The 20,884-nt window shown below is 60.7% G+C and overlaps 1 protein-coding gene across 1 annotated transcript in view; it reads right to left on the reverse strand.

Annotated features, from left to right (window-relative positions):
- Positions 1-15,249: 15,249 nt before the first annotated feature.
- LOC132808958 (probable E3 ubiquitin-protein ligase DTX3) overlaps positions 15,250-20,884 on the reverse strand; it is a 57,977-nt gene continuing 52,342 nt past the window's right edge. The window contains exons 4-5 of the transcript XR_009642175.1: positions 16,141-16,228; positions 15,250-15,353 (exon numbers count right to left, since the gene is read on the reverse strand). The gene's annotated coding sequence lies outside the window, so the exon portion shown is untranslated. The remainder of the gene's footprint in view (positions 15,354-16,140; positions 16,229-20,884) is intronic.

Here is a 20,884-nt window from a genome sequence, read left to right on the forward strand (position 1 = left end):
GAGGGTCAGTGCTGAGGGAGTGGGTGCTGTGGGAGGGTCAGTGCTGAGGGAGAGGGTGCTGTGGGAGGGTCAGTGCTGAGGGAGTGGGTGCTGTGGGAGGGTCAGTGCTGAGGGAGTGGGTGCTGTGGGAGGGTCAGTGCTGAGGGAGTGGGTGCTGAGGGAGGGTCAGTGCTGAGGGAGTGGGTGCTGTGGGAGGGTCAGTGCTGAGGGAGTTAGCGTGTGGGAGGGTCAGTGCTGAGGGAGTGGGCACTGTGGGAGGGTCAGTGCTGAGGGAGTGGGCGCTGTGGGAGGGTCAGTGCTGAGGGAGTGGGCGCTGTGGGAGGGTCAGTGCTGAGGGAGAGGGTGCTGTGGGAGGGTCAGTGCTGAGGGAGCGGGTGCTGAGGGAGGGTCAGTGCTGAGGGAGTGGGTGCTGTGGGAGGGTCAGTGCTGAGGGAGAGGGTGCTGTGGGAGGGTCAGTTTGTGGGAGGGTCAGTGCTGAGGGAGGGGGTGCTGAGGGAGCGGGTGCTGTGGGAGGGTCAGTGCTGAGGGATGGGTGCTGTGGGAGGGTCAGTGCTGAGGGAGAGGGTGCTGTGGAGGGTCAGTGCTGTGGGAGGGTCAGTGCTGAGGGAGTGGGTGCTGTGGGAGGGTCAGTGCTGAGGGAGTGGGTGCTGTGGGAGGGTCAGTGCTGAGGGAGCGGGTGCTGATGGAGGTCAGTGCTGAGGGAGGGGCGCTGTGGGAGGGTCAGTGCTGAGGGAGTGGGTGCAGTGGGAGGGTCAGTGCTGAGGGAGCGGGTGCTGCGGGAGGGTCAGTGCTGAGAGAGGGGGTGCTGTGGGAGGGTCAGTGCTGAGGGAGGGTCAGTGCTGAGGGAGTGGGTGCTGTGGGAGGGTCAGTGCTGAGGGAGGGTCAGTGCTGAGGGAGTGGGTGCTGTGGGAGGGTCAGTGCTGAGGGAGGGTCAGTGCTGAGGGAGCGGGCGCTGAGGGAGGGTCAGTGCTGAGGGAGGGTCAGTGCTGAGGGAGTGGGTGCTGTGGAGGGTCAGTGCTGAGGGAGTGGGTGCTATGGGAGGGTCAGTGCTGAGGGAGTGGGTGCTGTGGGAGGGTCAGTGCTGAGGGAGTGGGTGCTGTGGAGGGTCAGTGCTGAGGGAGTGGGTGCTGAGGGAGGGTCAGTGCTGAGGGAGGGTCAGTGCTGAGGGAGTGGGTGCTGTGGGAGGGTCAGTGCTGAGGGAGTGGGTGCTGTGGGAGGGTCAGTGCTGAGGGAGGGAGGGTCAGTGCTGAGGGAGTGGGTGCTGTGGGGGAGGGTCAGTGCTGAGGGAGTGGGTGCTATGGGAGGGTCAGTGCTGAGGGAGTGGGTGCTGTGGGAGGGTCAGTGCTGAGGGAGTGGGTGCTGAGGGAGGGTCAGTGCTGAGGGAGTAGGTGCTGTGGGAGGGTCAGTGCTGAGGGAGGGTCAGTGCTGAGGGAGGGTCAGTGCTGAGGGAGTGGGTGCTGTGGGAGGGTCAGTGCTGAGGGAGTGGGCACTGTGGGAGGGTCAGTGCTGAGGGAGAGGGCGCTGTGGGAGGGTCAGTGCTGAGGGAGCGGTTGCTGAGGGAGGGTCAGTGCTGAGTGAGTGGGCGCTGTGGTAGGGTCAGTGCTGAGGGAGTGGGTGCTGTGGGAGGGTCAGTGCTGAGGGAGTGGGCGCTGTGGGAGGGTCAGTGCTGAGGGAGTGGGCACTGTGGGAGGGTCAGTGCTGAGGGAGAGGGTGCTGTGGGAGGGTCAGTGCTGAGGGAATGGGTGCTGTGGGAGGGTCAGTGCTGAGGGAGACGGTGCTGTGGGAGGGTCAGTGCTGTGGGAGGGTCAGTGCTGAGGGAGTGGGTGCTGTGGGAGGGTCAGTGCTGAGGGAGTGGGTGCTGTGGAGGGTCAGTGCTGTGGGAGGGTCAGTGCTGAGGGAGTGGGCACTGTGGAGGGTCAGTGCTGAGGGAGAGGGTGCTGTGGGAGGGTCAGTGCTGAGGGATGGGCGCTGTGGGAGGGTCAGTGCTGAGGGAGCGGGCGCTGTGGGAGGGTCAGTGCTGAGGGAGCGGGCGCTGTGGGAGGGTCAGTGCTGAGGGAGCGGGGCTGTGGGAGGGTCAGTGCTGAGGGAGGGTCAGTGCTGAGGGAGTGGGCCTGTGGGAGGGTCAGTGCTGAGGGGGTGGGCCCTGTGGGAGGGTCAGTGCTGAGGGAGGGTCAGTGCTGAGGGAGTGGGTGCTGTGGGAGGGTCAGTGCTGAGGGATAGGCGCTGTGGGAGGGTCAGTGCTGAGGGAGCGGGGCTGTGGGAGGGTCAGTGCTGAGGGAGCGGGCGCTGTGGGAGGGTCAGTGCTGAGGGAGGGGCGCTGTGGGAGGGTCAGTGCTGAGGGAGCGGGTGCTGAGGGAGGGTCAGTGCTGAGGGAGGGTCAGTGCTGAGGGAGTGGGCCCTGTGGGAGGGTCAGTGCTGAGGGGGTGGGCCCTGTGGGAGGGTCAGTGCTGAGGGAGGGTCAGTGCTGAGGGAGTGGGTGCTGTGGGAGGGTCAGTGCTGAGGGAGTGGGTGCTGTGGGAGGGTCAGTGCTGAGGGAGTGGGTGCTGTGGGAGAGTCAGTGCTGAGGGAGGGTCAGTGCTGAGGGAGTGGGTGCTGTGGGAGGGTCAGTGCTGAGGGAGAGGGTGCTGTGGGAGGGTCAGTGCTGAGGGAGTGGGTGCTGTGGGAGGGTCAGTGCTGAGGGAGTGGGTGCTGTGGGAGGGTCAGTGCTGAGGGAGTGGGTGCTGAGGGAGGGTCAGTGCTGAGGGAGTGGGTGCTGTGGGAGGGTCAGTGCTGAGGGAGTGGGCGTGTGGGAGGGTCAGTGCTGAGGGAGTGGGCACTGTGGGAGGGTCAGTGCTGAGGGAGTGGGCGCTGTGGGAGGGTCAGTGCTGAGGGAGTGGGCGCTGTGGGAGGGTCAGTGCTGAGGGAGAGGGTGCTGTGGGAGGGTCAGTGCTGAGGGAGCGGGTGCTGAGGGAGGGTCAGTGCTGAGGGAGTGGGTGCTGTGGGAGGGTCAGTGCTGAGGGAGAGGGTGCTGTGGGAGGGTCAGTTCTGTGGGAGGGTCAGTGCTGAGGGAGCGGGTGCTGAGGGAGCGGGTGCTGAGGGAGGGTCAGTGCTGAGGAATGGGTGCTGTGGGAGGGTCAGTGCTGAGGGAGAGGGTGCTGTGGGAGGGTCAGTGCTGTGGGAGGGTCAGTGCTGAGGGAGTGGGTGCTGTGGGAGGGTCAGTGCTGAGGGAGTGGGTGCTGTGGGAGGGTCAGTGCTGAGGGAGCGGGTGCTGATGGAGGTCAGTGCTGAGGGAGCGGGCGCTGTGGGAGGGTCAGTGCTGAGGGAGTGGGTGCAGTGGGAGGGTCAGTGCTGAGGGAGCGGGTGCTGCGGGAGGGTCAGTGCTGAGGAGGGGGTGCTGTGGGAGGGTCAGTGCTGAGGGAGGGTCAGTGCTGAGGGAGTGGGTGCTGTGGGAGGGTCAGTGCTGAGGGAGGGTCAGTGCTGAGGGAGTGGGTGCTGTGGGAGGGTCAGTGCTGAGGGAGGGTCAGTGCTGAGGGAGCGGGCGCTGTGGGAGGGTCAGTGCTGAGGGAGTGGGTGCTGTGGGAGGGTCAGTGCTGAGGGAGTGGGTGCTGTGGGAGGGTCAGTGCTGAGGGAGTGGGTGCTGTGGGAGGGTCAGTGCTGAGGGAGTGGGTGCTGAGGGAGGGTCAGTGCTGAGGGAGTGGGTGCTGAGGGAGGGTCAGTGCTGAGGGAGGGTCAGTGCTGAGGGAGTGGGTGCTGTGGGAAGGTCAGTGCTGAGGGAGTGGGTGCTGTGGGAGGGTCAGTGCTGAGGGAGGGTCAGTGCTGAGGGAGTGGGTGCTGTGGGAGGGTCAGTGCTGAGGGAGTGGGTGCTATGGGAGGGTCAGTGCTGAGGGAGTGGGTGCTGTGGGAGGGTCAGTGCTGAGGGAGTGGGTGCTGTGGGAGGGTCAGTGCTGAGGGAGTGGGTGCTGTGGGAGGGTCAGTGCTGAGGGAGGGTCAGTGCTGAGGGAGGGTCAGTGCTGAGGGAGTGGGTGCTGTGGGAGGGTCAGTGCTGAGGGAGTGGGCACTGTGGGAGGGTCAGTGCTGAGGGAGAGGGCGCTGTGGGAGGGTCAGTGCTGAGGGAGCGGTTGCTGAGGGAGGGTCAGTGCTGAGTGAGTGGGCGCTGTGGTAGGGTCAGTGCTGAGGGAGTGGGTGCTGTGGGAGGGTCAGTGCTGAGGGAGAGAGTGCTGTGGGAGGGTCAGTGCTGAGGGATGGGTGCTGTGGGAGGGTCAGTGCTGAGGGAGAGGGTGCTGTGGGAGGGTCAGTGCTGTGGGAGTGGGTGCTGTGGGAGGGTCAGTGCTGTGGGGGGTCAGTGCTGAGGGAGTGGGCACTGTGGGAGGGTCAGTGCTGAGGGAGAGGGTGCTGTGGGAGGGTCAGTGCTGAGGGATGGGCGCTGTGGGAGGGTCAGTGCTGAGGGAGCGGGCGCTGTGGGAGGGTCAGTGCTGAGGGAGCGGGCGCTGTGGGAGGGTCAGTGCTGAGGGAGCGGGCGCTGTGGGAGGGTCAGTGCTGAGGGAGCGGGCGCTGTGGGAGGGTCAGTGCTGAGGGAGCGGGCGCTGTGGGAGGGTCAGTGCTGAGGGAGCGGGCGCTGTGGGAGGGTCAGTGCTGAGGGAGTGGGTGCTGAGGGAGGGTCAGTGCTGAGGGAGCGGGCGCTGTGGGAGGGTCAGTGCTGAGGGACTGGGCGCTGTGGGAGGGTCAGTGCTGAGGGAGTGGGCACTGTGGGAGGGTCAGTGCTGAGGGAGGGGTGCTGTGGGAGGGTCAGTGCTGAGGGAGAGGGTGCTGTGGGAGGGTCAGTGCTGTGGGAGGGTCAGTGCTGTGGGAGGGTCAGTGCTGAGGGAGGGTCAGTGCTGAGGGAGCGGGTGCTGTGGGAGGGTCAGTGCTGTGGGAGGGTCAGTGCTGAGGGAGGGTCAGTGCTGAGGGAGCGGGTGCTGTGGGAGGGTCAGTGCTGAGGGAGTGGGCGTGTGGGAGGGTCAGTGCTGAGGGACTGGGCGCTGTGGGAGGGTCAGTGCTGAGGGAGTGGGCACTGTGGGAGGGTCAGTGCTGAGGGAGAGGGTGCTGTGGGAGGGTCAGTGCTGAGGGAGAGGGTGCTGTGGGAGGGTCAGTGCTGTGGGAGGGTCAGTGCTGAGGGAGTGGGTGCTGTGGGAGGGTCAGTGCTGAGGGAGCGGGTGCTGAGGGAGGGTCAGTGCTGAGGGATGGGTGCTGTGGGAGGGTCAGTGCTGAGGGAGAGGGTGCTGTGGGAGGGTCAGTGCTGAGGGAGGGTCAGTGCTGAGGGAGTGGGTGCTGTGGGAGGGTCAGTGCTGAGGGAGTGGGTGCAGTGGGAGGGTCAGTGCTGAGGGAGCGGGTGCTGCGGGAGGGTCAGTGCTGAGAGAGGGGGTGCTGTGGGAGGGTCAGTGCTGAGGGAGTGGGTGCTGAGGGAAGGTCAGTGCTGAGGGAGTGGGCGCTGTGGGAGGGTCAGTGCTGAGGGAGTGGGTGCTGTGGGAGGGTCAGTGCTGAGGGAGTGGGCGCTGTGGGAGGGTCAGTGCTGAGGGAGGGTCAGTGCTGAGGGAGGGTCAGTGCTGAGGGAGTGGGCGCTGTGGGAGGGTCAGTGCTGAGGGAGTGGGTGCGGTGGGAGGGTCAGTGCTGAGGGAGCGGGTGCTGAGGGAGGGTCAGTGCTGAGGGAGGGTCAGTGCTGAGGGAGTGGGCCTGTGGGAGGGTCAGTGCTGAGGGAGGGTCAGTGCTGAGGGAGTGGGTGCTGTGGGAGGGTCAGTGCTGAGGGAGTGGGTGCTGTGGGAGAGTCAGTGCTGAGGGAGGGTCAGTGCTGAGGGAGTGGGTGCTGTGGGAGGGTCAGTGCTGAGGGAGAGGGTGCTGTGGGAGGGTCAGTGCTGAGGGAGTGGGTGCTGAGGGAGGGTCAGTGCTGAGGGAGTGGGTGCTGTGGGAGGGTCAGTGCTGAGGGAGTGGGTGCTGAGGGAGGGTCAGTGCTGAGGGAGTGGGTGCTGTGGGAGGGTCAGTGCTGTGGGAGGGTCAGTGCTGAGGGAGTGGGTGCTGAGGGAGGGTCAGTGCTGAGGGAGTGGGCGCTGTGGGAGGGTCAGTGCTGAGGGAGTGGGCGCTGTGGGAGGGTCAGTGCTGAGGGAGTGGGCGTGTGGGAGGGTCAGTGCTGAGGGACTGGGCGCTGTGGGAGGGTCAGTGCTGAGGGAGTGGGCACTGTGGGAGGGTCAGTGCTGAGGGAGAGGGTGCTGTGGGAGGGTCAGTGCTGAGGGAGCGGGTGCTGAGGGAGGGTCAGTGCTGAGGGAGCGGGTGCTGTGGGAGGGTCAGTGCTGAGGGAGCGGGTGCTGTGGGAGGGTCAGTGCTGAGGGAGCGGGTGCTGATGGAGGTCAGTGCTGAGGGAGCGGGCGCTGTGGGAGGGTCAGTGCTGAGGGAGTGGGTGCAGTGGGAGGGTCAGTGCTGAGGGAGCGGGTGCTGTGGGAGGGTCAGTGCTGAGGGAGTGGGTGCTGAGGGAGGGTCAGTGCTGAGGGAGTGGGTGCTGTGGGAGGGTCAGTGCTGAGGGAGGGTCAGTGCTGAGGGAGGGTCAGTGCTGAGGGAGTGGGTGCTGTGGGAGGGTCAGTGCTGAGGGAGTGGGTGCTGTGGGAGGGTCAGTGCTGAGGGAGCGGGTGCTGAGGGAGGGTCAGTGCTGAGGGATGGGTGCTGTGGGAGGGTCAGTGCTGAGGGAGAGGGTGCTGCGGGAGGGTCAGTGCTGAGAGAGGGGGTGCTGTGGGAGGGTCAGTGCTGAGGGAGTGGGTGCTGAGGGAAGGTCAGTGCTGAGGGAGTGGGCGCTGTGGGAGGGTCAGTGCTGAGGGAGTGGGTGCTGTGGGAGGGTCAGTGCTGTGGGAGGGTCAGTGCTGAGGGAGTGGGTGCTGTGGGAGGGTCAGTGCTGAGGGAGTGGGTGCAGTGGGAGGGTCAGTGCTGAGGGAGCGGGTGCTGCGGGAGGGTCAGTGCTGAGAGAGGGGGTGCTGTGGGAGGGTCAGTGCTGAGGGAGTGGGCGCTGTGGGAGGGTCAGTGCTGAGGGAGTGGGTGCTGTGGGAGGGTCAGTGCTGAGGGAGTGGGCGCTGTGGGAAGGTCAGTGCTGAGGGAGGGTCAGTGCTGAGGGAGGGTCAGTGCTGAGGGAGCGGGTGCTGTGGGAGGGTCAGTGCTGAGGGAGTGGGCGCTGTGGGAGGGTCAGTGCTGAGGGAGCGGGTGCTGAGGGAGGGTCAGTGCTGAGGGAGGGTCAGTGCTGAGGGAGTGGGCGCTGTGGGAGGGTCAGTGCTGAGGGAGTGGGCGCTGTGGGAGGGTCAGTGCTGAGGGAGGGTCAGTGCTGAGGGAGGGGTCGCTGTGGGAGGGTCAGTGCTGAGGGAGGGTCAGTGCTGAGGGAGTGGGCGCTGTGGGAGGGTCCGTGCTGAGGGAGCGGGTGCTGAGGGAGGGTCAGTGCTGAGGGAGGGTCAGTGCTGAGGGAGTGGGCCCTGTGGGAGGGTCAGTGCTGAGGGAGGGTCAGTGCTGAGGGAGTGGGCCCTGTGGGAGGGTCAGTGCTGAGGGAGGGTCAGTACTGAGGGAGTGGGTGCTGTGGGAGGGTCAGTGCTGAGGGAGTGGGTGCTGTGGGAGGGTCAGTGCTGAGGGAGTGGGTGCTGTGGGAGAGTCAGTGCTGAGGGAGGGTCAGTGCTGAGGGAGGGTCAGTGCTGAGGGAGTGGGTGCTGTGGGAGGGTCAGTGCTGAGGGAGAGGGTGCTGTGGGAGGGTCAGTGCTGAGGGAATGGGTGCTGAGGGAGGGTCAGTGCTGAGGGAGTGGGTGCTGTGGGAGGGTCAGTGCTGAGGGAGTGGGTGCTGTGGGAGGGTCAGTGCTGAGGGAGTGGGTGCGGTGGGAGGGTCAGTGCTGAGGGAGCGGGTGCTGAGGGAGGGTCAGTGCTGAGGGAGGGTCAGTGCTGAGGGAGTGGGCCCTGTGGGAGGGTCAGTGCTGAGGGAGGGTCAGTGCTGAGGGAGTGGGTGCTGTGGGAGGGTCAGTGCTGAGGGAGTGGGTGCTGTGGGAGAGTCAGTGCTGAGGGAGGGTCAGTGCTGAGGGAGTGGGTGCTGTGGGAGGGTCAGTGCTGAGGGAGAGGGTGCTGTGGGAGGGTCAGTGCTGAGGGAGTGGGTGCTGAGGGAGGGTCAGTGCTGAGGGAGTGGGTGCTGTGGGAGGGTCAGTGCTGAGGGAGTGGGTGCTGAGGGAGGGTCAGTGCTGAGGGAGTGGGTGCTGTGGGAGGGTCAGTGCTGTGGGAGGGTCAGTGCTGAGGGAGTGGGTGCTGAGGGAGGGTCAGTGCTGAGGGAGTGGGCGCTGTGGGAGGGTCAGTGCTGAGGGAGTGGGCGCTGTGGGAGGGTCAGTGCTGAGGGAGTGGGCGTGTGGGAGGGTCAGTGCTGAGGGACTGGGCGCTGTGGGAGGGTCAGTGCTGAGGGAGTGGGCACTGTGGGAGGGTCAGTGCTGAGGGAGAGGGTGCTGTGGGAGGGTCAGTGCTGAGGGAGCGGGTGCTGAGGGAGGGTCAGTGCTGAGGGAGCGGGTGCTGTGGGAGGGTCAGTGCTGAGGGAGCGGGTGCTGTGGGAGGGTCAGTGCTGAGGGAGCGGGTGCTGATGGAGGTCAGTGCTGAGGGAGCGGGCGCTGTGGGAGGGTCAGTGCTGAGGGAGTGGGTGCAGTGGGAGGGTCAGTGCTGAGGGAGCGGGTGCTGTGGGAGGGTCAGTGCTGAGGGAGTGGGTGCTGAGGGAGGGTCAGTGCTGAGGGAGTGGGTGCTGTGGGAGGGTCAGTGCTGAGGGAGGGTCAGTGCTGAGGGAGGGTCAGTGCTGAGGGAGTGGGTGCTGTGGGAGGGTCAGTGCTGAGGGAGTGGGTGCTGTGGGAGGGTCAGTGCTGAGGGAGCGGGTGCTGAGGGAGGGTCAGTGCTGAGGGATGGGTGCTGTGGGAGGGTCAGTGCTGAGGGAGAGGGTGCTGCGGGAGGGTCAGTGCTGAGAGAGGGGGTACTGTGGGAGGGTCAGTGCTGAGGGAGTGGGTGCTGAGGGAAGGTCAGTGCTGAGGGAGTGGGCGCTGTGGGAGGGTCAGTGCTGAGGGAGTGGGTGCTGTGGGAGGGTCAGTGCTGTGGGAGGGTCAGTGCTGAGGGAGTGGGTGCTGTGGGAGGGTCAGTACTGAGGGAGTGGGTGCAGTGGGAGGGTCAGTGCTGAGGGAGCGGGTGCTGCGGGAGGGTCAGTGCTGAGAGAGGGGGTGCTGTGGGAGGGTCAGTGCTGAGGGAGTGGGTGCTGTGGGAGGGTCAGTGCTGAGGGAGTGGGTGCTGTGGGAGGGTCAGTGCTGAGGGAGTGGGCGCTGTGGGAAGGTCAGTGCTGAGGGAGGGTCAGTGCTGAGGGAGGGTCAGTGCTGAGGGAGCGGGTGCTGTGGGAGGGTCAGTGCTGAGGGAGTGGGCGCTGTGGGAGGGTCAGTGCTGAGGGAGCGGGTGCTGAGGGAGGGTCAGTGCTGAGGGAGGGTCAGTGCTGAGGGAGTGGGCGCTGTGGGAGGGTCAGTGCTGAGGGAGTGGGCGCTGTGGGAGGGTCAGTGCTGAGGGAGGGTCAGTGCTGAGGGAGGGGTCGCTGTGGGAGGGTCAGTGCTGAGGGAGGGTCAGTGCTGAGGGAGTGGGCGCTGTGGGAGGGTCCGTGCTGAGGGAGCGGGTGCTGAGGGAGGGTCAGTGCTGAGGGAGGGTCAGTGCTGAGGGAGTGGGCCCTGTGGGAGGGTCAGTGCTGAGGGAGGGTCAGTGCTGAGGGAGTGGGCCCTGTGGGAGGGTCAGTGCTGAGGGAGGGTCAGTACTGAGGGAGTGGGTGCTGTGGGAGGGTCAGTGCTGAGGGAGTGGGTGCTGTGGGAGGGTCAGTGCTGAGGGAGTGGGTGCTGTGGGAGAGTCAGTGCTGAGGGAGGGTCAGTGCTGAGGGAGGGTCAGTGCTGAGGGAGTGGGTGCTGTGGGAGGGTCAGTGCTGAGGGAGAGGGTGCTGTGGGAGGGTCAGTGCTGAGGGAGTGGGTGCTGAGGGAGGGTCAGTGCTGAGGGAGTGGGTGCTGTGGGAGGGTCAGTGCTGAGGGAGTGGGTGCTGTGGGAGGGTCAGTGCTGAGGGAGTTAGCGTGTGGGAGGGTCAGTGCTGAGGGAGTGGGCACTGTGGGAGGGTCAGTGCTGAGGGAGTGGGCGCTGTGGGAGGGTCAGTGCTGAGGGAGTGGGCGCTGTGGGAGGGTCAGTGCTGAGGGAGAGGGTGCTGTGGGAGGGTCAGTGCTGAGGGAGCGGGTGCTGAGGGAGGGTCAGTGCTGAGGGAGTGGGTGCTGTGGGAGGGTCAGTGCTGAGGGAGAGGGTGCTGTGGGAGGGTCAGTGCTGTGGGAGGGTCAGTGCTGAGGGAGCGGGTGCTGAGGGAGCGGGTGCTGAGGGAGGGTCAGTGCTGAGGGATGGGTGCTGTGGGAGGGTCAGTGCTGAGGGAGAGGGTGCTGTGGGAGGGTCAGTGCTGTGGGAGGGTCAGTGCTGAGGGAGTGGGTGCTGTGGGAGGGTCAGTGCTGAGGGAGTGGGTGCTGTGGGAGGGTCAGTGCTGAGGGAGCGGGTGCTGATGGAGGTCAGTGCTGAGGGAGCGGGCGCTGTGGGAGGGTCAGTGCTGAGGGAGTGGGTGCAGTGGGAGGGTCAGTGCTGAGGGAGCGGGTGCTGCGGGAGGGTCAGTGCTGAGAGAGGGGGTGCTGTGGGAGGGTCAGTGCTGAGGGAGGGTCAGTGCTGAGGGAGTGGGTGCTGTGGGAGGGTCAGTGCTGAGGGAGGGTCAGTGCTGAGGGAGTGGGTGCTGTGGGAGGGTCAGTGCTGAGGGAGGGTCAGTGCTGAGGGAGCGGGCGCTGAGGGAGGGTCAGTGCTGAGGGAGGGTCAGTGCTGAGGGAGTGGGTGCTGTGGGAGGGTCAGTGCTGAGGGAGTGGGTGCTATGGGAGGGTCAGTGCTGAGGGAGTGGGTGCTGTGGGAGGGTCAGTGCTGAGGGAGTGGGTGCTGAGGGAGGGTCAGTGCTGAGGGAGTGGGTGCTGAGGGAGGGTCAGTGCTGAGGGAGGGTCAGTGCTGAGGGAGTGGGTGCTGTGGGAAGGTCAGTGCTGAGGGAGTGGGTGCTGTGGGAGGGTCAGTGCTGAGGGAGGGTCAGTGCTGAGGGAGTGGGTGCTGTGGGAGGGTCAGTGCTGAGGGAGTGGGTGCTATGGGAGGGTCAGTGCTGAGGGAGTGGGTGCTGTGGGAGGGTCAGTGCTGAGGGAGTGGGTGCTGAGGGAGGGTCAGTGCTGAGGGAGTGGGTGCTGTGGGAGGGTCAGTGCTGAGGGAGGGTCAGTGCTGAGGGAGGGTCAGTGCTGAGGGAGTGGGTGCTGTGGGAGGGTCAGTGCTGAGGGAGTGGGCACTGTGGGAGGGTCAGTGCTGAGGGAGAGGGCGCTGTGGGAGGGTCAGTGCTGAGGGAGCGGTTGCTGAGGGAGGGTCAGTGCTGAGTGAGTGGGCGCTGTGGTAGGGTCAGTGCTGAGGGAGTGGGTGCTGTGGGAGGGTCAGTGCTGAGGGAGTGGGCGCTGTGCGAGGGTCAGTGCTGAGGGAGTGGGCACTGTGGGAGGGTCAGTGCTGAGGGAGTGGGTGCTGAGGGAAGGTCAGTGCTGAGCGAGTGGGCGCTGTGGGAGGGTCAGTGCTGAGGGAGTGGGTGCTGTGGGAGGGTCAGTGCTGTGGGAGGGTCAGTGCTGAGGGAGTGGGTGCTGTGGGAGGGTCAGTACTGAGGGAGTGGGTGCAGTGGGAGGGTCAGTGCTGAGGGAGCGGGTGCTGCGGGAGGGTCAGTGCTGAGAGAGGGGGTGCTGTGGGAGGGTCAGTGCTGAGGGAGTGGGTGCTGAGGGAAGGTCAGTGCTGAGGGAGTGGGCGCTGTGGGAGGGTCAGTGCTGAGGGAGTGGGTGCTGTGGGAGGGTCAGTGCTGAGGGAGTGGGCGCTGTGGGAAGGTCAGTGCTGAGGGAGGGTCAGTGCTGAGGGAGGGTCAGTGCTGAGGGAGCGGGTGCTGTGGGAGGGTCAGTGCTGAGGGAGTGGGCGCTGTGGGAGGGTCGGTGCTGAGGGAGCGGGTGCTGAGGGAGGGTCAGTGCTGAGGGAGGGTCAGTGCTGAGGGAGTGGGCGCTGTGGGAGGGTCAGTGCTGAGGGAGTGGGCGCTGTGGGAGGGTCAGTGCTGAGGGAGGGTCAGTGCTGAGGGAGGGGTCGCTGTGGGAGGGTCAGTGCTGAGGGAGGGTCAGTGCTGAGGGAGTGGGCGCTGTGGGAGGGTCCGTGCTGAGGGAGCGGGTGCTGAGGGAGGGTCAGTGCTGAGGGAGGGTCAGTGCTGAGGGAGTGGGCCCTGTGGGAGGGTCAGTGCTGAGGGAGGGTCAGTGCTGAGGGAGTGGGCCCTGTGGGAGGGTCAGTGCTGAGGGAGGGTCAGTACTGAGGGAGTGGGTGCTGTGGGAGGGTCAGTGCTGAGGGAGTGGGTGCTGTGGGAGGGTCAGTGCTGAGGGAGTGGGTGCTGTGGGAGAGTCAGTGCTGAGGGAGGGTCAGTGCTGAGGGAGTGGGTGCTGTGGGAGGGTCAGTGCTGAGGGAGAGGGTGCTGTGGGAGGGTCAGTGCTGAGGGAGTGGGTGCTGAGGGAGGGTCAGTGCTGAGGGAGTGGGTGCTGTGGGAGGGTCAGTGCTGAGGGAGTGGGTGCTGAGGGAGGGTCAGTGCTGAGGGAGTGGGTGCTGTGGGAGGGTCAGTGCTGAGGGAGTTAGCGTGTGGGAGGGTCAGTGCTGAGGGAGTGGGCACTGTGGGAGGGTCAGTGCTGAGGGAGTGGGCGCTGTGGGAGGGTCAGTGCTGAGGGAGTGGGCGCTGTGGGAGGGTCAGTGCTGAGGGAGAGGGTGCTGTGGGAGGGTCAGTGCTGAGGGAGCGGGTGCTGAGGGAGGGTCAGTGCTGAGGGAGTGGGTGCTGTGGGAGGGTCAGTGCTGAGGGAGAGGGTGCTGTGGGAGGGTCAGTGCTGTGGGAGGGTCAGTGCTGAGGGAGCGGGTGCTGAGGGAGCGGGTGCTGAGGGAGGGTCAGTGCTGAGGGATGGGTGCTGTTGGAGGGTCAGTGCTGAGGGAGAGGGTGCTGTGGGAGGGTCAGTGCTGTGGGAGGGTCAGTGCTGAGGGAGTGGGTGCTGTGGGAGGGTCAGTGCTGAGGGAGTGGGTGCTGTGGGAGGGTCAGTGCTGAGGGAGCGGGTGCTGATGGAGGTCAGTGCTGAGGGAGCGGGCGCTGTGGGAGGGTCAGTGCTGAGGGAGTGGGTGCAGTGGGAGGGTCAGTGCTGAGGGAGCGGGTGCTGCGGGAGGGTCAGTGCTGAGAGAGGGGGTGCTGTGGGAGGGTCAGTGCTGAGGGAGGGTCAGTGCTGAGGGAGTGGGTGCTGTGGGAGGGTCAGTGCTGAGGGAGGGTCAGTGCTGAGGGAGTGGGTGCTGTGGGAGGGTCAGTGCTGAGGGAGGGTCAGTGCTGAGGGAGCGGGCGCTGAGGGAGGGTCAGTGCTGAGGGAGGGTCAGTGCTGAGGGAGTGGGTGCTGTGGGAGGGTCAGTGCTGAGGGAGTGGGTGCTATGGGAGGGTCAGTGCTGAGGGAGTGGGTGCTGTGGGAGGGTCAGTGCTGAGGGAGTGGGTGCTGAGGGAGGGTTAGTGCTGAGGGAGTGGGTGCTGAGGGAGGGTCAGTGCTGAGGGAGGGTCAGTGCTGAGGGAGTGGGTGCTGTGGGAAGGTCAGTGCTGAGGGAGTGGGTGCTGTGGGAGGGTCAGTGCTGAGGGAGGGTCAGTGCTGAGGGAGTGGGTGCTGTGGGAGAGTCAGTGCTGAGGGAGTGGGTGCTATGGGAGGGTCAGTGCTGAGGGAGTGGGTGCTGTGGGAGGGTCAGTGCTGAGGGAGTGGGTGCTGAGGGAGGGTCAGTGCTGAGGGAGTGGGTGCTGTGGGAGGGTCAGTGCTGAGGGAGGGTCAGTGCTGAGGGAGGGTCAGTGCTGAGGGAGTGGGTGCTGTGGGAGGGTCAGTGCTGAGGGAGTGGGCACTGTGGGAGGGTCAGTGCTGAGGGAGAGGGCGCTGTGGGAGGGTCAGTGCTGAGGGAGCGGTTGCTGAGGGAGGGTCAGTGCTGAGTGAGTGGGCGCTGTGGTAGGGTCAGTGCTGAGGGAGTGGGTGCTGTGGGAGGGTCAGTGCTGAGGGAGTGGGCGCTGTGCTAGGGTCAGTGCTGAGGGAGTGGGCACTGTGGGAGGGTCAGTGCTGAGGGAGAGGGTGCTGTGGGAGGGTCAGTGCTGAGGGATGGGTGCTGTGGGAGGGTCAGTGCTGAGGGAGAGGGTGCTGTGGGAGGGTCAGTGCTGTGGGAGGGTCAGTGCTGAGGGAGTGGGTGCTGTGGGAGAGTCAGTGCTGAGGGAGTGGGTGCTGTGGGAGGGTCAGTGCTGTGGGAGGGTCAGTGCTGAGGGAGTGGGCACTGTGGGAGGGTCAGTGCTGAGGGAGAGGGTGCTGTGGGAGGGTCAGTGCTGAGGGAGCGGGTGCTGTGGGAGGGTCAGTGCTGAGGGAGTGGGTGCTGTGGGAGGGTCAGTGCTGAGGGAGCGGGCGCTGTGGGAGGGTCAGTGCTGAGGGAGTGGGTGCAGTGGGAGGGTCAGTGCTGAGGGAGCGGGTGCTGCGGGAGGGTCAGTGCTGAGAGAGGGGGTGCTGTGGGAGGGTCAGTGCTGAGGGAGTGGGTGCTGAGGGAGGGTCAGTGCTGAGGGAGCGGGTGCTGCGGGAGGGTCAGTGCTGAGGGAGTGGGTGCTGTGGGAGGGTCAGTGCTGTGGGAGTGGGTGCTGTGGGAGGGTCAGTGCTGAGGGATTGGGTGCTGTGGGAGGGTCAGTGCTGTGGGAGTGGGTGCTGTGGGAGGGTCAGTGCTGAGGGAGCGGGCGCTGTGGGAGGGTCAGTGCTGAGGGAGTGGGCGCTGTGGGAGGGTCAGTGCTGTGGGAGTGGGTGCTGTGGGAGGGTCAGTGCTGTGGGAGTGGGTGCTGTGGGAGTGGGTGCTGTGGGAGTGGGTGCTGTGGGAGTGGGTGCTGTGGGAGTGGGTGCTGTGGGAGGGTCAGTGCTGAGGGAGCGGGGGCTGTGGGAGGGTCAGTGCTGAGGGAGAGGGTGCTGTGGGAGGGTCAGTGCTGAGGGAGTGGGTGCTGTGGGAGGGTCAGTGCTGTGGGAGTGGGTGCTGTGGGAGGGTCAGTGCTGTGGGAGTGGGTGCTGTGGGAGTGGGTGCTGTGGGAGTGGGTGCTGAGGGAGTGGGTGCTGTGGGAGTGGGTGCTGTGGGCTAAGTTATGCCCCTGACCTTTTTAACTGCACTGTCCAGGGTTTCAGGACGGCTAATATCGAAGCAGACCAGGATGGCGTCAGAGTCGCTGTAACACAGTGGGCGGACATTGTCGTAGTACGGTGACCCTAGAGAGGGAGAGATCACATTGTGCAGGTCAATATCCCTGTACCCTGAACAACAAGCCCTTTCCCGTGCCCATCCCTCTCCACTATCGTTTACAATGATCACATCGCGCAAAATAAAGTAATAACTACTCGGGACAGACCTCGACCAGGCAGGTCAGGGCGCAGTGTCCTGGTTCTGAATTTGGTGTCTGAGGTTGTTGCCGGATCTCCCGTGGGTGAGAGACAGTTTGTGAGAGAGAGAGAGAGGGAGAGGGAGAGAGTGTGTCAGAGAGACAGAGGCAGACACTGTGAAAGACAGTGCACGTGAGAGGGAGAGTGTGTGAGAGGAAGTGAGAGAGACGGTGTGTGTGATAGAGAGTGTGTGAGAGAGAGAGTGACAGAATGTGTGTGTGAGAGAGAGAGAGTGTTTGAGAGAGAGAGAGAGTGTGTGTGAGAGTGTGTGTGTGTGTGCGAGTGTGTGTTTGTGTGTGTGTGTGAGAGGGTGGGTGTGTGTGTGTGTGAGAGGGTGGGTGTGTGTGTGTGTGTGTGTGAGAATGTGTGTGTGTGAAAGAGTGTGTGTGAGAGAGAGAGAGTGTGTGTGTGAGAGTGTGTGTGTATGAGAGTGTGTGTGCAAGTGTGTGTTTGTGTGTGTGTGTGTGTGTGTGCGCGTGAGTGTGTGTGTGTGTGGGTGAGATTAATCTCGGGCGTTCGATGCCAATGCTGGAAAGCTGTTTGCCTGTTGATGTTGAATGATGTATTTGCGATAACTGGGAGCGCGGTGTGTCCAATGTAAGGAGAAGGTTATAACCTGAGGTGTCCCAGAGACTGAGCTCAACACGATGGTCCTCCAGCTGCACACTGGCTGTGTAATTCTCAAACACCGTAGCAACATAACTCTGTAACAACAAGACAGGGTTAGATACAGGGTACAGCTCTGTAACAACAAGACAGGGTTAGATACAGGGTACAGCTCTGTAAAACCAACACAGAGTTAGATACAGAGGACAGCTCTGTAACACTAACACAGGGTTAGATACAGGGTACAGCTCTGTAACACTAACACAGGGTTAGATACAGGGTACAGCTCTGTAACACTAACACAGGGTTAGATACAGGGTACAGATCTGTAATACTAACACAGGGTTAGATACGGGGTACAGCTCTGTAATACTAACACAGGGTTAGATACAGGGTACAGATCTGTAACACTAACACAGGGTTAGATACAGGGTACAGCTCTGTAACACTAACACAGGGTTAGATACAGCGTACAGATCTGTAACACCAACACAGGGTTAGATACAGGGTACAGCTCTGTAACACTAACACAGGGTTAGATATAGGGTACAGCTCTGTAACACTAACACAGGGTTAGATACAGGGTACAGCTCTGTAACACTAACACAGGGTTAGATACAGGGTACAGCTCTGTAACACTAACACAGGATTAGATACAGAGTACAGCTCTGTAACACTAACACAGGGTTAGATACAGGGTACAGCTCGGTAACACTAACACAGGGTTAGATACAGGGTACAGCTCTGTAACACTAACACAGGGTTAGATACAGGGTACAGCTCTGTAACACTAACACAGGGTTAGATACAGGGTACAGCTCTGTAACACTAACACAGGGTTAGATGCAGAGTACAGCTCTGTAACACTAACACAGGGTTAGATACAGGGTACAGCTCTGTAACACTAACACAGGGTTAGATACAGGGTACAGCTCTGTAACACTACCACTGGGTTAGATACAGAGTACAGCTCTGTAACACTAACACAGGGTTAGATACAGGGTACAGTTCTGTAACACTAACACAGGGTTAGATACAGAGTACAGCTCTGTAACACGAACACAGGGTTAGATACAGAGTACAGCTCTGTAACACTAACACAGGGTTAGATACAGGGTACAGCTCTGTAACACCAACACAGGGATAGATACAGAGTACAGCTCTGTAACACCAACACAGGGTTAGATACAGGGTACAGCTCTGTAACACTAACACAGGGTTAGATACAGAGTACTGCTCTGTAACACTAACACAGGGTTAGATACAGGGTACAGCTCTGTAACACTAACACAGGGTTAGATACAGGGTACAGCTCTGTAACACCAACACAGGGAAAGATACAGAGTACTGCTCTGTAACACCAACACAGGGCTAGATACAGGGTACAGCTCTGTAACACTAACACAGGGTACAGCTCTGTAACACTAACACAGGGTTAGATACAGGGCACAGCTCTGTAACACTAACACAGGGTTAGATACAGGGTACATGTCTGTAACACTAACACAGGGTTAGATACAGGGTACAGCTCTGTAACACTAACACAGGGTTAGATACAGAGTACAGCTCTGTAACACTAACACAGGGTTAGATACAGGGTGCAGCTCTGTAACACTAACACAGGGTTAGATACAGGGTACAGCTCTGTAACACGAACACAGGGTTAGATACAGAGTACAGCTCTGTAACACTAACACAGGGTTAGATACAGGGTACAGCTCTGTAACACTAACACAGGGTTAGATACAGGGTACAGCTCTGTAACACTAACACAGGGTTAGATACAGGGTACAGCTCTGTAACACTAACACAGGGTTAGATACAGGGTACAGCTCTGTAACACTAACACTGGGTTAGATACAGGGTACAGCTCTGTAACACTAACACAGGGTTAGATACAGAGTACAGCTCTGTAACACTAACACAGGGTTAGATACAGGGTACTGGTTAGATACAGGGTACAGCTCTGTAACACTAACACAGGGTTAGATACAGGGTACAGCTCTGTAACACTAACACAGGGTTAGATACAGGGTACAGCTCTGTAACACTAACACAGGGTTAGATACAGGGTACAGCTCTGTAACACGAACACAGGGTTAGATACAGAGTACAGCTCTGTAACACTAACACAGGGTTAGATACAGAGTACAGCTCTGTAACACTAACACAAGGTTAGATACAGAGTACAGCTCTGTAACACTAACACAGGGTTAGATACAGGGTACAGCTCTGTAACACTAACACAGGGTTAGATATAGAGTACAGCTCTGTAACACTAACACAGGGTTAGATACAGGGTACAGCTCTGTAACACTAACACAGGGTTAGATACAGAGTACAGCTCTGTAATACTAACACAGGGTTAGATACAGGGTACAGCTCTGTAACACTAACACAGGGTTAGATACAGGGTACAGCTCTGTAACACCAACACAGGGTTAGATACAGAGTACAGATCTGTAACACTAACACAGGGTTAGATACAGGGTACAGCTCTGTAACACTAACACAGGGTTAGATACAGGGTACAGCTCTGTAACACTAACACAGGGTTAGATACAGGGTACAGCTCTGTAACACTAACACAGGCTTAGATACAGAGTACAGCTCTGTAACACAAACACTGGGTTAGATACAGGGTACAGCTCTGTAACACTAACACAGGGTTAGATACAGGGTACAGCTCTGTAACACTAACACAGGGTTAGATACAGAGTACAGCTCTGTAACACGAACACAGGGTTAGATACAGGGTACAGCTCTGTAACACTAACACAGGGTTAGATACAGGGTACAGCTCTGTAACACTAACACAGGGTTAGATACAGAGTACAGCTCTGTAACACGAACACAGGGTTAGATACAGAGTACTGCTCTGTAACACTAACACAGGGTTAGATACAGGGTACAGCTCTGTAACACCAACACAGGGATAGATACAGAGTACAGCTCTGTAACACCAACACAGGGTTAGATACAGGGTACAGCTCTGTAACACTAACACAGGGTACAGCTCTGTAACACTAACACAGGGTTAGATACAGGGCACAGCTCTGTAACACTAACACAGGGTTAGATACAGAGTACAGCTCTGTAACACTAACACAGGGTTAGATACAGAGTACAGCTCTGTAACACTAACACAGGGTTAGATACAGGGTACAGCTCTGTAACACTAACGCAGGGTTAGATACAGAGTACAGCTCTGTAACACTAACACAGGGTTGGATACAGGGTACAGCTCTGTAACACCAACACAGGGTTAGATACAGGGTACAGCTCTGTAACACTAACACAGGGTTAGATACAGAGTACAGCTCTGTAACACTAACACAGGGTTAGATACAGGGTTCAGCTCTGTAACACTAACACAGGGTTAGATACAGAGTACAGCTCTGTAACACTAACACTGGGTTAGATACAGGGTACAGCTCTGTAACACTAACACAGGGTTAGATACAGGGTACAGCTCTGTAACACTAACACAGGGTTAGATACAGAGTACAGCTCTGTAACACTAACACAGGGTTAGATACAGGGTACAGCTCTGTAACACTAACACAGGGTTAGATACAGGGTACAGCTCTGTAACACTAAGACAGGGTTAGATACAGGGTACAGCTCTGTAACACTAACACTGGGTTAGATACAGAGTACAGCTCTGTAACACTAACACAGGGTTAGATACAGGGTACAGCTCTGTAACACGAACACAGGGTTAGATACAGAGTACAGCTCTGTAACACTAACACAGGGTTAGATACAGGGTACAGCTCTGTAACACCAACACAGGGTTAGATACAGGGTACAGCTCTGTAACACTAACAGAGGGTACAGCTCTGTAACACTAACACAGGGTTAGATACAGGGCACAGCTCTGTAACACTAACACAGGGTTAGATACAGGGTACAGCTCTGTAACACTAACACAGGGTTAGATACAGGGTACAGCTCTGTAACACTAACACAGGGTTAGATACAGAGTACAGCTCTGTAACACTAACACAGGGTTAGATGCAGGGTACAGCTCTGTAACACTAACACAGGGATAGATACAGAGTACAGCTCTGTAACACCAACACAGGGTTAGATACAGGGTATAGCTCTATAACACTAACACAGGGTTAGATACAGGGTACAGCTCTGTAACACTAACACAGGGTTAGATACAGAGTACAGCTCTGTAACACGAACACAGGGTTAGATACAGAGTACTGCTCTGTAACACTAACACAGGGTTAGATACAGGGTACAGCTCTGTAACACCAACACAGGGATAGATACAGAGTACAGCTCTGTAACACTAACACAGGGTTAGATACAGGGTACAGCTCTTTAACACTAACACAGGGTACAGCTCTGTAACACTAACACAGGGTTAGATACAGGTCACAGCTCTGTAACACCAACACAGGGTTAGATACAGGGTACAGCTCTGTAACACTAACACAGGGTTAGATACAGGGTACAGCTCTGTAACACTAACACAGGGTTAGATACAGAGTACAGCTCTGTAACACTAACACAGGGTTAGATACAGGGTGCAGCTCTGTAACACTAACACAGGGTTAGATACAGGGTACAGCTCTGTAACACGAACACAGGGTTAGATACAGAGTACAGCTCTGTAACACTAACACAGGGTTAGATACAGGGTACAGCTCTGTAACACTAACACAGGGTTAGATACAGGGTACAGCTCTGTAACACTAACACAGGGTTAGATACAGGGTACAGCTCTGTAACACTAA

The sequence above is a fragment of the Hemiscyllium ocellatum genome (assembly GCF_020745735.1).
Source record: "Hemiscyllium ocellatum isolate sHemOce1 chromosome X unlocalized genomic scaffold, sHemOce1.pat.X.cur. SUPER_X_unloc_3, whole genome shotgun sequence".
Taxonomy (NCBI): domain Eukaryota; kingdom Metazoa; phylum Chordata; class Chondrichthyes; order Orectolobiformes; family Hemiscylliidae; genus Hemiscyllium; species Hemiscyllium ocellatum.